Here is a 10,287-nt window from a genome sequence, read left to right on the forward strand (position 1 = left end):
TGGTGAACTCGATTGAATTGCGGATTAAACCATATCTTGACGCCACAGCCTCTTTTAGTGCCACACAAAAAAATAAAATTGTTCCAAAATGTTTAAAATATAAATCTCAGGTATAGTTAGTTAATGGTGATGTAATTTAAGTACAGTAAATATTCAGAGGCTTTGGCACCAAGATGTTTTTTTCTGAGTGGCACCACTATGAATTACAAATTGACATAAAGGGTTGTAATGATGGGGACAGTGTGACTGGAATACTGAATGTTCAATTTGTGTCAGAACATTCTAAACCTTGATCTTGGCTGAATATTTGATAGGCAAACTTGATCATTGATTACTTGGTTAGAGCCCCGACTGCATTTTAAAATTTGATCTATCTCCGTGCCATACGTATACATGTATACGTGTGCATATATATGTATCATACTACTGACTTCTGAATACTGACAACTACACATTGCTCGCATCTTATTATTAGTATCCTTTACGGACGATGATGACTCGACTGTAATGGTCAATGAACATAAATAATAAAATAATAAACAGTGTGTCAAATTCATAATAAAATATCGTATTCCGATCTTGTCTCTTTAGCCCAGCACTAAATGTGAGATGATGTGTGCAGTAAAGTGGTGGTGATGAAAAATATGAGTCCGTAACTACCAGCCGATTAATGGTACGTAACAGAGTACATCGAGTCGAGTCTACAGATTGTTTGACATTTAGTCCATAACGCAATGGAAATGGAATAATGGATGAATACGAAAAAAGAAAAATAAATAAATGGAGACCTTTCCATTTTCGTCCATGATGACGATGAGAGAGTGAACAAGATGATGATCTTCAAATCCCGATGATGGAGTGCGGCTAGAGCTGGTATTTGACGTATCATTTATTTCATTCACTCATTTTAGAGACTCTGAAATTCGGTAGTCGGGTGTCGTTTGACCTTTTCCTTTTTATTCTTTGTTGGTTCAGCTCAATCTAAAATTCCATAACATCATGCAGCTCCTATATTGGGAGGTTGCAGGGTTGATATTTGTTAGTACTTATTGAGTTGATTTGGGAATGAGTCTTGCATAATTAGGTCCAGTTCATCGTCAGACACACAAAAGTCGATATGACGACTAGGCGACGAATGTGCATTGGCACAGAGCCAGGAAAATAATGTATAAATAATAAATGAATAATTGCTTTTAGTGGGTAGATATCGAGGCAGAGAGAATAATCATACGGCATAAAAATGAGGAAAGTGTGATTGAAACTAATTCCTCAAACTTTTACTTCCTTACTGAAATTTCCCTGTAAATGACGCGTAAAGGCATCTGTATACATACATATGTGTATATACATAAGTACGTAAAAGCCCCACAAGAATAACTAATTTTCTGGCATGCCACGCATTCGTTCCCTTTGAAAACGAAGTCTGCTTTGAGAAATTGTACAAAGTTTTTCTTGTTAATAGGTGAAAAGTTTCCAAGCTCATGAAACAAAACGAAAGTCTCAAATTACCAGAAACTCCACTATCAGCTGCTATCTCAACCCACTACCAAGAAAAGACAAAATCTCAAAAACTTCAATGTCTTTGCCACCAGCAACATTTTTACCAAGGGTTTGAGATAAAGAAAAGGTAAAAAAATATTACCAAAATAAGGGGCAGAATTATAACTAGAAACTTTGCGTTCAGTGAAACCACGGCCGCAGTTTATTGATCACCATATTTGATCTTTTAGGTAAATGCTCCAAAAAAGAATTTATGTATGCTCACAATTGTTGTTAATTCCGTAGGTCAGAAGGTTATACAACTTTTTCTTTAGTAGAAAAAACTGGGGTTTTACAAAATTGCATTTTGGTTGGGTTCATATTTCCAATGCAGTCTGTGGTTAGTAAATATATACATGGGTGGTGGTCCTTCATTATCACTTGAACTCCAAGTCTTGGAGAATTGGGTGCATTTGCTTGTGGTTATTTCGAGCCCGATTTTTCCGTTCTGGCTGTCATGCAGTTTATGTGTAGGTACTGGTAGTGAGAATAAAACATTTATTTTGGTTTTGAGTAAAAGTTACTTAACTCTTAACGCGTTGGGTTGCATTATAAGTACTTAAAAGTTGGGACAGAATATGTAAAATAAGACAAGATTGCTTACTGCCTGGCTAAAAAAATTTCCCAGATGGTGGGTGAATTTGATGATGAGGTTGTGTTGAGCGGAGGCATGAGACCTTTGGCATTAGAGAGAAAGAAATAAGAAAGAAGGACTCATCTCCGCGGTTATTATTATCAGCCAGCCAAACCATTTGCTCTAAAAGGATCATGATGATAGTTTAATTGAAATTGTAGATAATAAAGTGTTGCCTGTCCGTGCCGCCAATTGGCTGGCGATTGCGATATACTTGTGTATTTTGGTCTATCTGCCCTCTCGGCTGGTTTCCATCATTGACAAAGGCATTATTAGGACTGAAAGCACAAGCGTTTATCGAATTAGCTCCCTTTTAAAATTCAAACGAAACACTTTAAAATATTTACCCGATTTGGCGTGAAGAAAATTGGAGTCAATGGTGAGACACAAAGCCGACGAGACTGATGATAGAATTACATGTTGATAAAAAGTAAGCCGGGTGTGCATACCTAATAAGAAATAAAGCAATAATACCATTTTCTGGTGCAAGGTCTTCTAAATACTTATATAGGCAGCATAATACATAGGTATGCACTCTGGAATAAGCACGATAGCTTTTCGTCTTATTGATTCCAATTTTTCTTAGATTCCAAATTTTTTCTAGTCAAATATGAAAATGTGGCCGGCATTTGTTCAAACGAGACGAAATCCAAGCTTATCTTAATGCAGCACATTGCCTCAAACACTGCTGTCTAATGTCTGGTGTCAAAACATTTCACCCGTGTAATAATCTCCAACTCGTCGTTGTTCCATACATAGTGCTACAGAGCCAAAGGTTTCAGAGACTGTGGTTATGGGAGTGAGAATCAAGATTAAATTTTTCTTTGAATGATGCGGTGCGTTAAGATTTTTGGAAATGACTAAAAAAATGTAGTAGTTTTGTGTAACTACTTAATACATATGAACTTACCGACTTTGTAATTGTCCTTGTGCTGTTAGCCAACTATAATTATGCAGATATGTACTAAACCTGAAATTTGGAGATTCGCAAATGTAGCAGTCAACTAAACATAAATAGTTTAACCGTGATCCTCAATTGCTCACCAACCAGATTAAATGCATGCAATCAGACAATATTGGCAGATTGATTATGTATGCCCTACATTCATTCAATGTCGGGCATGCATTTAAATATTTAAATTTTTTTGTATGCAGAGGAATTTTGTTCCATACAATCCAAGTTTTATGTTCACGTCTCAAATAGACAGCTCATGCCTGGATATCCTGTGGACCAGTGAGGACTACGATGGTTTGCATGAACAAGTGGTTCCTGTCCTGTTATTATTATTTGGTTTGACTTATTACAACGGGAATTTAGCAATATGTGCTTGTTATTGCAATCTTATCGAGAAAAAACATATTGACTTATTGGGTATGCATACGTATCAGATGTATTTTATGTTTGTATGATATTAATATGTATGTATACGCATATGACTCTGTTGTACGTCTTCCATACAACTTGTGTTCACCTGCCTTGCCGTCCTCACAGAATTTCAAAGGTTAGGATTTGAATATCAAGCAGAGTTGATAAATGAATGGGGGTAAAAAATTGAGCCGGGTGTCGGTTCTCGTTCGGAGGGTGAAAGAGTTGCTGTTGGTGGTGGCGGTGGTGCTGGAAGGGTCGAATGAAAAAGACGCCGACGCCATAATGGCATTCTACGCATAATCGTGTCTAAAAACGAGGAACTGATTTCATTGGACCCATCTCATTCTCATGCACGAACCAAGTGTCGGATCGGATTTGATATACATACGAAATCCTCATCGTCATCCACGTACAACACGGTCAAGTCAAACAAGCTTCCGAGATTGAGTCCATTATGTTTCCAATCAAATCAAATCAAGATTGAAACGCCGCAATGATTAAAGAACAAAAATGATGCAATTGAGATTTCAGCTCTCGAGTCTAATTCATGGCTGGGCACCAACAATACAAAACATGCTCATAATTTGATTAGTTTGGGATTCGCTTTTGCTCTCGTGATTGAATGTCATGAGTATTTAACCTGCATAAACACTGATCTATCCTGCTGATCAGCTATTCTCTGCTGATGCATTTCAATTATAACATGGCATGAAATTATAATACAACGACGACTACCGTTTGCTACTACTCAATTGGTCTAGTGAGTAGCCACTTCTTGAGCAAAATGCTTCCACTCTGCTGTCACCATCACTTACGGTGAAGGATGGAAGAATGACATTGCGTCGTGTTGCATTGTGCTGTCTCCACTCGTCGAAATCTGTCTTATTTCTCGGGTAGCGTCTCCGTTCCACAACAAATATCCTTGCTCCAACCTTTTGTTTTTGTCCAACACGACACGCGTATGCATGTACGTATGCGATAACTAACTCTGCACATATATCCCACGAAAAATGTCATTGTCATTCTCGCATGATTATTTACCTAAAAGGTCTTTCCGTCAGGTCGTAGTTCGAATTTTTTAGAAAGACACGAATATATTTAGAAGCAACTGCTTCTGGGTATTGACATGTCATAGATCATTAAATTTCACTTTCTAGGTAGTTCCATTCCTCATCTATCCATTATCCATATATTTGTTTATTATTTTAAAAAACACCCCGCGGGGTACATAAAACCCTTCCGCTTATCATTTTGTTCTTGACCTTTTCTGATTTTTTGACAAATGTTTTGGAGCTTCCTTTTTCCTCATGAATTGATGTGATGATTAGGACGATGATACAAATAGGATGGGCTCGTGTAGTCAATGCAGAACAGAAAGAAACAGTTGAAAGTTGATTAAAATGAAAGAAAGCACAACTCCATAAAGTATTTAAAAGGTGTTGTGCATGCATATATCTGAGTAACGCAAAAGTGGAATGCAATCACAAGTGACTTTCCGCGCAATATGCAATCATGGTTAAAGGCAGTTAATGGCGAATGCGTGTCTATAAACAAACTTTCGAGTTTAAAAATCTGTAGTCAGCAGAGTGGGGGCCGAGTGGACATGTTAATTGTGTGTGTGAAAAGGCTTTGCAGGTCTCGCATTCATTTCTTTCTCCCATAATCAGGTGGTTGGGAAGAAGTTAACAATTACCCGAGCTGACCATGGTGGTGGTTGTGATTTAAACAAAGAAACATCGTAATAAATATCGTTAATCTCCAAAAAAATTGAGCAGTAAATTCCTTCGAAATTTATGTTCCTGCTTGTTTTGCCAGCTCACGATCAGTCTGCCAGGCTCGTTGACTACTAAAACATTGGACTCGACACTGGACTACAAGTTTCCTTTGCATCTCCTCATGATTAGCTTAGTTAAGAGGTAAATAGTTGACCACTGTGTTCAACCCATGCATGTGCGGGGTATTATTGCACACATTATACTATACTTACCATGCCATATCATATTATAAATTGTGGTGGACAATTTTTATCTGATCTCACATAAGACATTCCGAGTACTTACGCTGTTAATTAAGTTGCATTTGGGAAGTGTAGGTATATGGCTGAGCACTTGTGGAATTCATTTTCGTATTGTTTTATGGTCACTTGAGAATTGCTTGTTTATGTGCTTTTCCTCCATGATTTATTTTTGCATACGAAATTCTTCGGTGGCAGGTGAGACCTTCCACTACCCAGCAGCCAGCACCCATAAGCACATAAAATACAACGGATTTTATTTATTGCAATGTAAAATATTTTCGGAGATGAAATTGATATTTTAATTCAGTTGTGTATTTTTTATCTTAAACTAACCAGACATTTCCTTTGTTGGGCATTAAGCGTCGTCAATACGTAAGTAATATCGAAATTCAAACCACAAATTATTCGTACGATATGTAAATAAAACCTGAAAAGTGGAAAGGTTAAGTAGTTCTTACTCACTTGATCTCACAAAACGAGAGGAAATTGTTGTAATCATTATTGAAAATTATTTCTAAACAGGTCTCATGCACCAATTGGATGTAATAGCGGAGTTTGATATGCAAATTGATGTACAGTTCACTCACTCGTTGTCCAAATACATACATATCATGTACATACGTGCAGTTGCTTACATTGGATTCGTCAAAAATTCTCTCTAGTTGTTTTGATCCACTGCTTTACCACCTGATCATTTTGATGAAGTACATCTTTTCATTATTCAGGGTTTATTACGATTTCTTCAAGTTATGACATTCTACAGGCGCATGTATGTGGTTTCTTTTTAACGAGAAAACCCGAGTTTAATAAGGACACATATTATAATGGTATTTGAGTTTTATGGCTGATCGTCTATTTCTATGCAAATTTTCCGATTAAATCTGTCACTGTTGCCTCACACTGGCGGCCACCTGGCAGTAGCAGCCGATCTATTTGAGCTACTGGAATTTTAATTTTGTTCCACTTCGACTCGTCCATTAAAAGCATCCTGTTTTGGAGGTCCATTCAAAAGTCGAAACGATCTGCATCTTTTACGAACTTTGCTCAATCGACCTACATGAACAACAATGGTATTATAATCAGGAGAAAAGTGACTCTGTCATCATCATCATCTTGACTGCCTCTCACTTCCTGTGACGACGCATGCATAAGAACATAAGAAGGAACTAGAGCATTACAAAAAACCTGGGACTGACCACAACAACAAGAGCGACGACTCTATGTGACTGGAAAAGAACAATCGGAGAGGCTGACGGAGGATGCAGTGACGTGAACTATTTGAGCGAGAGAATGCGAGGAGACAATAACGCATGTGGGATGGAATATGCCTTTATTAGTACGGAGGAAGGGCGTCACATATGAGGCAAGTGCCTCGTAAAAAGGCTATAAGCTTTTGTTGTGTCCTATTTATTATCTTCCTTGTCATTTATTTCCTTCCTTGGACCGTTGATTGGATGGAGATTGGCCTCTATCTCTCTGACACACACTGGGGGTAAATAAATTCCATTTCATAAGTACTGGCATCAATTCTATTAAGGGACCAAATGAGACTGGCCCACGAGGAGTTGGTGGTGGTGGACCTATGATCAATTGCCTGCGACTTTGTTGGTTGGTTTAACCCTTCGTCTTGATTTGATGGTATCTCAAAACAGTCAATGTTGTCCAGTGTCAATGGAGGATCGACTCAATAAGAAGATAATTGTCGAGGAGGCGAGTTCATTACTTTGCTTCACAGAAGACCAGACCTGAGCTCACTCACTCGTGTTCCAGAGCCAATCTAATTGTAAGTGATAAAAAGTATTTGGAGATGGATGTTTTATGAGGTGCACTGCTTGTTACTACATGAGCATGAGCATCACATCCACCCAGAAACACATCAAACAACTTGCTTGGACCACATTTGGAGACAAAAATGCTTTGTCTCATCCTCCTTCACAACTTGTACTTGGTCGCTCAAAAAGGAATGGACAAACTAACCATTTGGAACGCAAATGTGATTGAATGAATGTGGACAAAGATTGATACTTTCTGACATTTCATTCCTTATTATGAACAAGAAAAATTGTAATCTCAACTTTGTCCCTTTATTTGGAAATATATTTTTTTAAGAAAATAAAAAAATCAGTACACTTGCAGAATTTCAGACAATCCCGAGGATTTATTTTAAAAAAATTTTTTTTTCGATTCAAATAAATTTAGGGAATTTCAACCCTTTATTACATATATTTAAGATTAGTTCGTACAATGAGAATTCCAAACACAACTATTCTAAAAAAAACGGAATAATCATCATACAAATGCAGCTATAATTAGGCCATGATTTAAAATATGCCGAAAACTTAGAGATATAATTTCGTATTTCATTCATTCACGAAAAACTGAAAGAAATGGCTTTATATGATAAGGAAATAAGAAGATTCAGCCTAACCTGACACCTAAGTTGTTGACATACCCACGACGCCAGGTAATGGGTTGGGATCCTCCCTGGGGCTGTGGGTATGTCAACGCGTCCCTAACCTTACCGATGCCAAGTGCTAGGAAATGACTGAAAATAAAGAACCTTCCCAACCCGGGTACGCTCGCATTTTTTGAAATTTCTATAGGTTCTTTAAAAGAATTTAGGAAAGATGTGCCAAATGCAACTTAATACAAGAAGTAAAATTACATGCTAATTACAGTTTAGTCTCCCACGGCGGTGGATCTTCTTGGGAGGAGGACTTTACTTGTGTCATCAGGGGTAGGAATTAAACACTGCCTCTGACTCACTCTGCTTCATGACCACGTTATTTAGTACAATGACAAGTCAATAAATAATTCTTAGGAAGAGATTTGTAGAATAATACATGCTTATGTAAGAATATTTTAACTACCTGAAGGTGGGAAATTTTATCAAAATATTATTTTAAATTGAGATTAATGTTTATTCTATTGTTGATCATAGTGTATAGTTTATATTTTTTCCATTTTCGATGGAAACTGTCCATCAAAACTTTCCCACCTCGCATGCAAACATGGAATTCAGACAATATTCGTCCGAAAACCATGTGCCTAAAGTGGGACAAATAATCAAAATTGTCCCCAAAGTGATTTAGAAAGTGAACATAGGACTTATATATCGTGCAAAGACCATAATAAATAAATATATTATCGTACTTCATATTTCGAGACCCATTAATCCCTGATCGAGAGACATTAGTCAGGTCTCTGCTGAGAATTTTTGAAATAAAAAGCCAGAGGGGCTGAAAATGGATACATTTAAAATAATGACTAGATTTTATATCTTTAAATGGACAAAAGGGGCAATCCCTACCCTCATGTATGCCCATTGACTCAGCCATTTTTGGCGTTAGACCAGTATTGTGCAAAAGTTTATAAATTACGTCTTTCTCTGGATTATTTTAAAAAAATGACTGACTTAAAAATCCAGATTTTTGTTCTAACCAACCAAACTTCAACTCGTATAAATCTTTTCAATCAAAGAATAAAATAAAGTCCATCAATGTACAGCTTCCTGAATTCCCCAAATTCCAAACTCACACGCAGTTGATTCAATCAAGGGAAAATTTATGAATGTCTTTAACCTATCTGTGTAAATTCTTGTATCGCCTCGTGTGGTACTTTCTGATTAGTTGATGACCAGTCTACAGAAATGACAAAAATGATTGGGTTGATTGGGTTTAATTGAATCCATTCTTGGCTGGGGTTTAGATGGAGGTGACAAGCCATGTGTTTATGGGCCTGTTAAGTCAGCTTTATTTCAGATTTGATAGAGCTGGTTTATTTTTATTGGGATCCAATGGAATGTCAACCGAGGGGAAGGTGAGCCCTTATTTCCACCTTTCACTCCAGGAATTGATAATATCCATATCAGACAGACCCGCATACCGTGTGGCCCTGCTGTCCCCCTGATTTCCTTTTGGTGGGGTTAGTCATCTTGGGCAGGCTTAATCTCCAATGAAATGTAAGCGTCATTAAAAATGAATGTTCTGCCGATACTGTCCTCCCTGCTTCCGATTTTCCGATAAGCGCAAACTTATCAGCCACCAGTATCAGTATTTATTATGTGCTGCGCTCTGCAGTAAAAATGAAATATTTCAACTTTCTGTTGAGAGTTGGTATTTATGAGAACATTAACCAAAATATTGCGCTGTTATTGTTAGAAAGTTAATTTGCTAAATTATCTTGCGCTGAATTAACCACAATGAATATAATAAGTAACAGATATTTCAAATTCCAAATTAATTGCTTTAGTTTTTTGTATATATGTACATAAATATGTGAAAAGGTTGGGAAATTTATTCCACAGTTAAGGATCAATCCACTCCTCAGCCCCCATTATCTCAGTTCGCATCGCACATTAATCTTTCAGCATTATTCTTATGGTGTCAGCACAACGGGTAATTATCTTATGACGCTGATAACTTTCCAAATTTGAGCTAATTCTGTCTACCAATCTATCCACCCGTCTTCATATTTTACTAACACTTTCATGTACATACGTACGTCGTATATATACACATGAAATAATCGACCAGTGATTAAATCTCATCCAGATTGCTATATATTAACCAAGATTTATGAGTGCATTGATGCACCCTTCAATTTTTTCATGGTTTTGTGATTTCTTTAAAATTGTGGTAAATTTCAAGTAATTTTGAATTCGTAAATTGTTCAACAAATTGCTCTCCATTTATTTAGTTGGACCGCCGACTTTAATAAATACCTGTT

At 37.0% G+C, this 10,287-nt stretch overlaps 2 long non-coding RNA genes across 3 annotated transcripts; one reads left to right on the forward strand and one right to left on the reverse strand.

The window, feature by feature from the left end:
• Window positions 1–1,767: 1,767 nt before the first annotated feature.
• LOC118435049 lies at window positions 1,768–3,164 on the reverse strand. Of its 2 annotated transcripts, none has more exons than XR_004834454.1 (5): window positions 3,084–3,164; window positions 2,697–2,958; window positions 2,521–2,622; window positions 2,144–2,451; window positions 1,768–2,016 (listed from the first exon to the last, which is right to left on the reverse strand). It is a non-coding gene; the product is annotated as an uncharacterized LOC118435049 (long non-coding RNA). The 2 variants fall into 2 exon arrangements; XR_004834453.1 differs by having other exon boundaries at window positions 2,521–2,574; window positions 2,648–2,958.
• Window positions 3,165–7,746: 4,582 nt separating this feature from the next.
• LOC118435127 lies at window positions 7,747–8,718 on the forward strand. Its single transcript, XR_004834526.1, has 2 exons — window positions 7,747–8,132; window positions 8,238–8,718. It is a non-coding gene; the product is annotated as an uncharacterized LOC118435127 (long non-coding RNA).
• The last annotated feature ends 1,569 nt before the right edge of the window (window positions 8,719–10,287 follow it).

Source organism: Folsomia candida, unplaced genomic scaffold (genome assembly GCF_002217175.1).
Source record: "Folsomia candida strain VU population unplaced genomic scaffold, ASM221717v1 Fcan01_Sc003, whole genome shotgun sequence".
Lineage (NCBI taxonomy): Eukaryota > Metazoa > Arthropoda > Collembola > Entomobryomorpha > Isotomidae > Folsomia > Folsomia candida.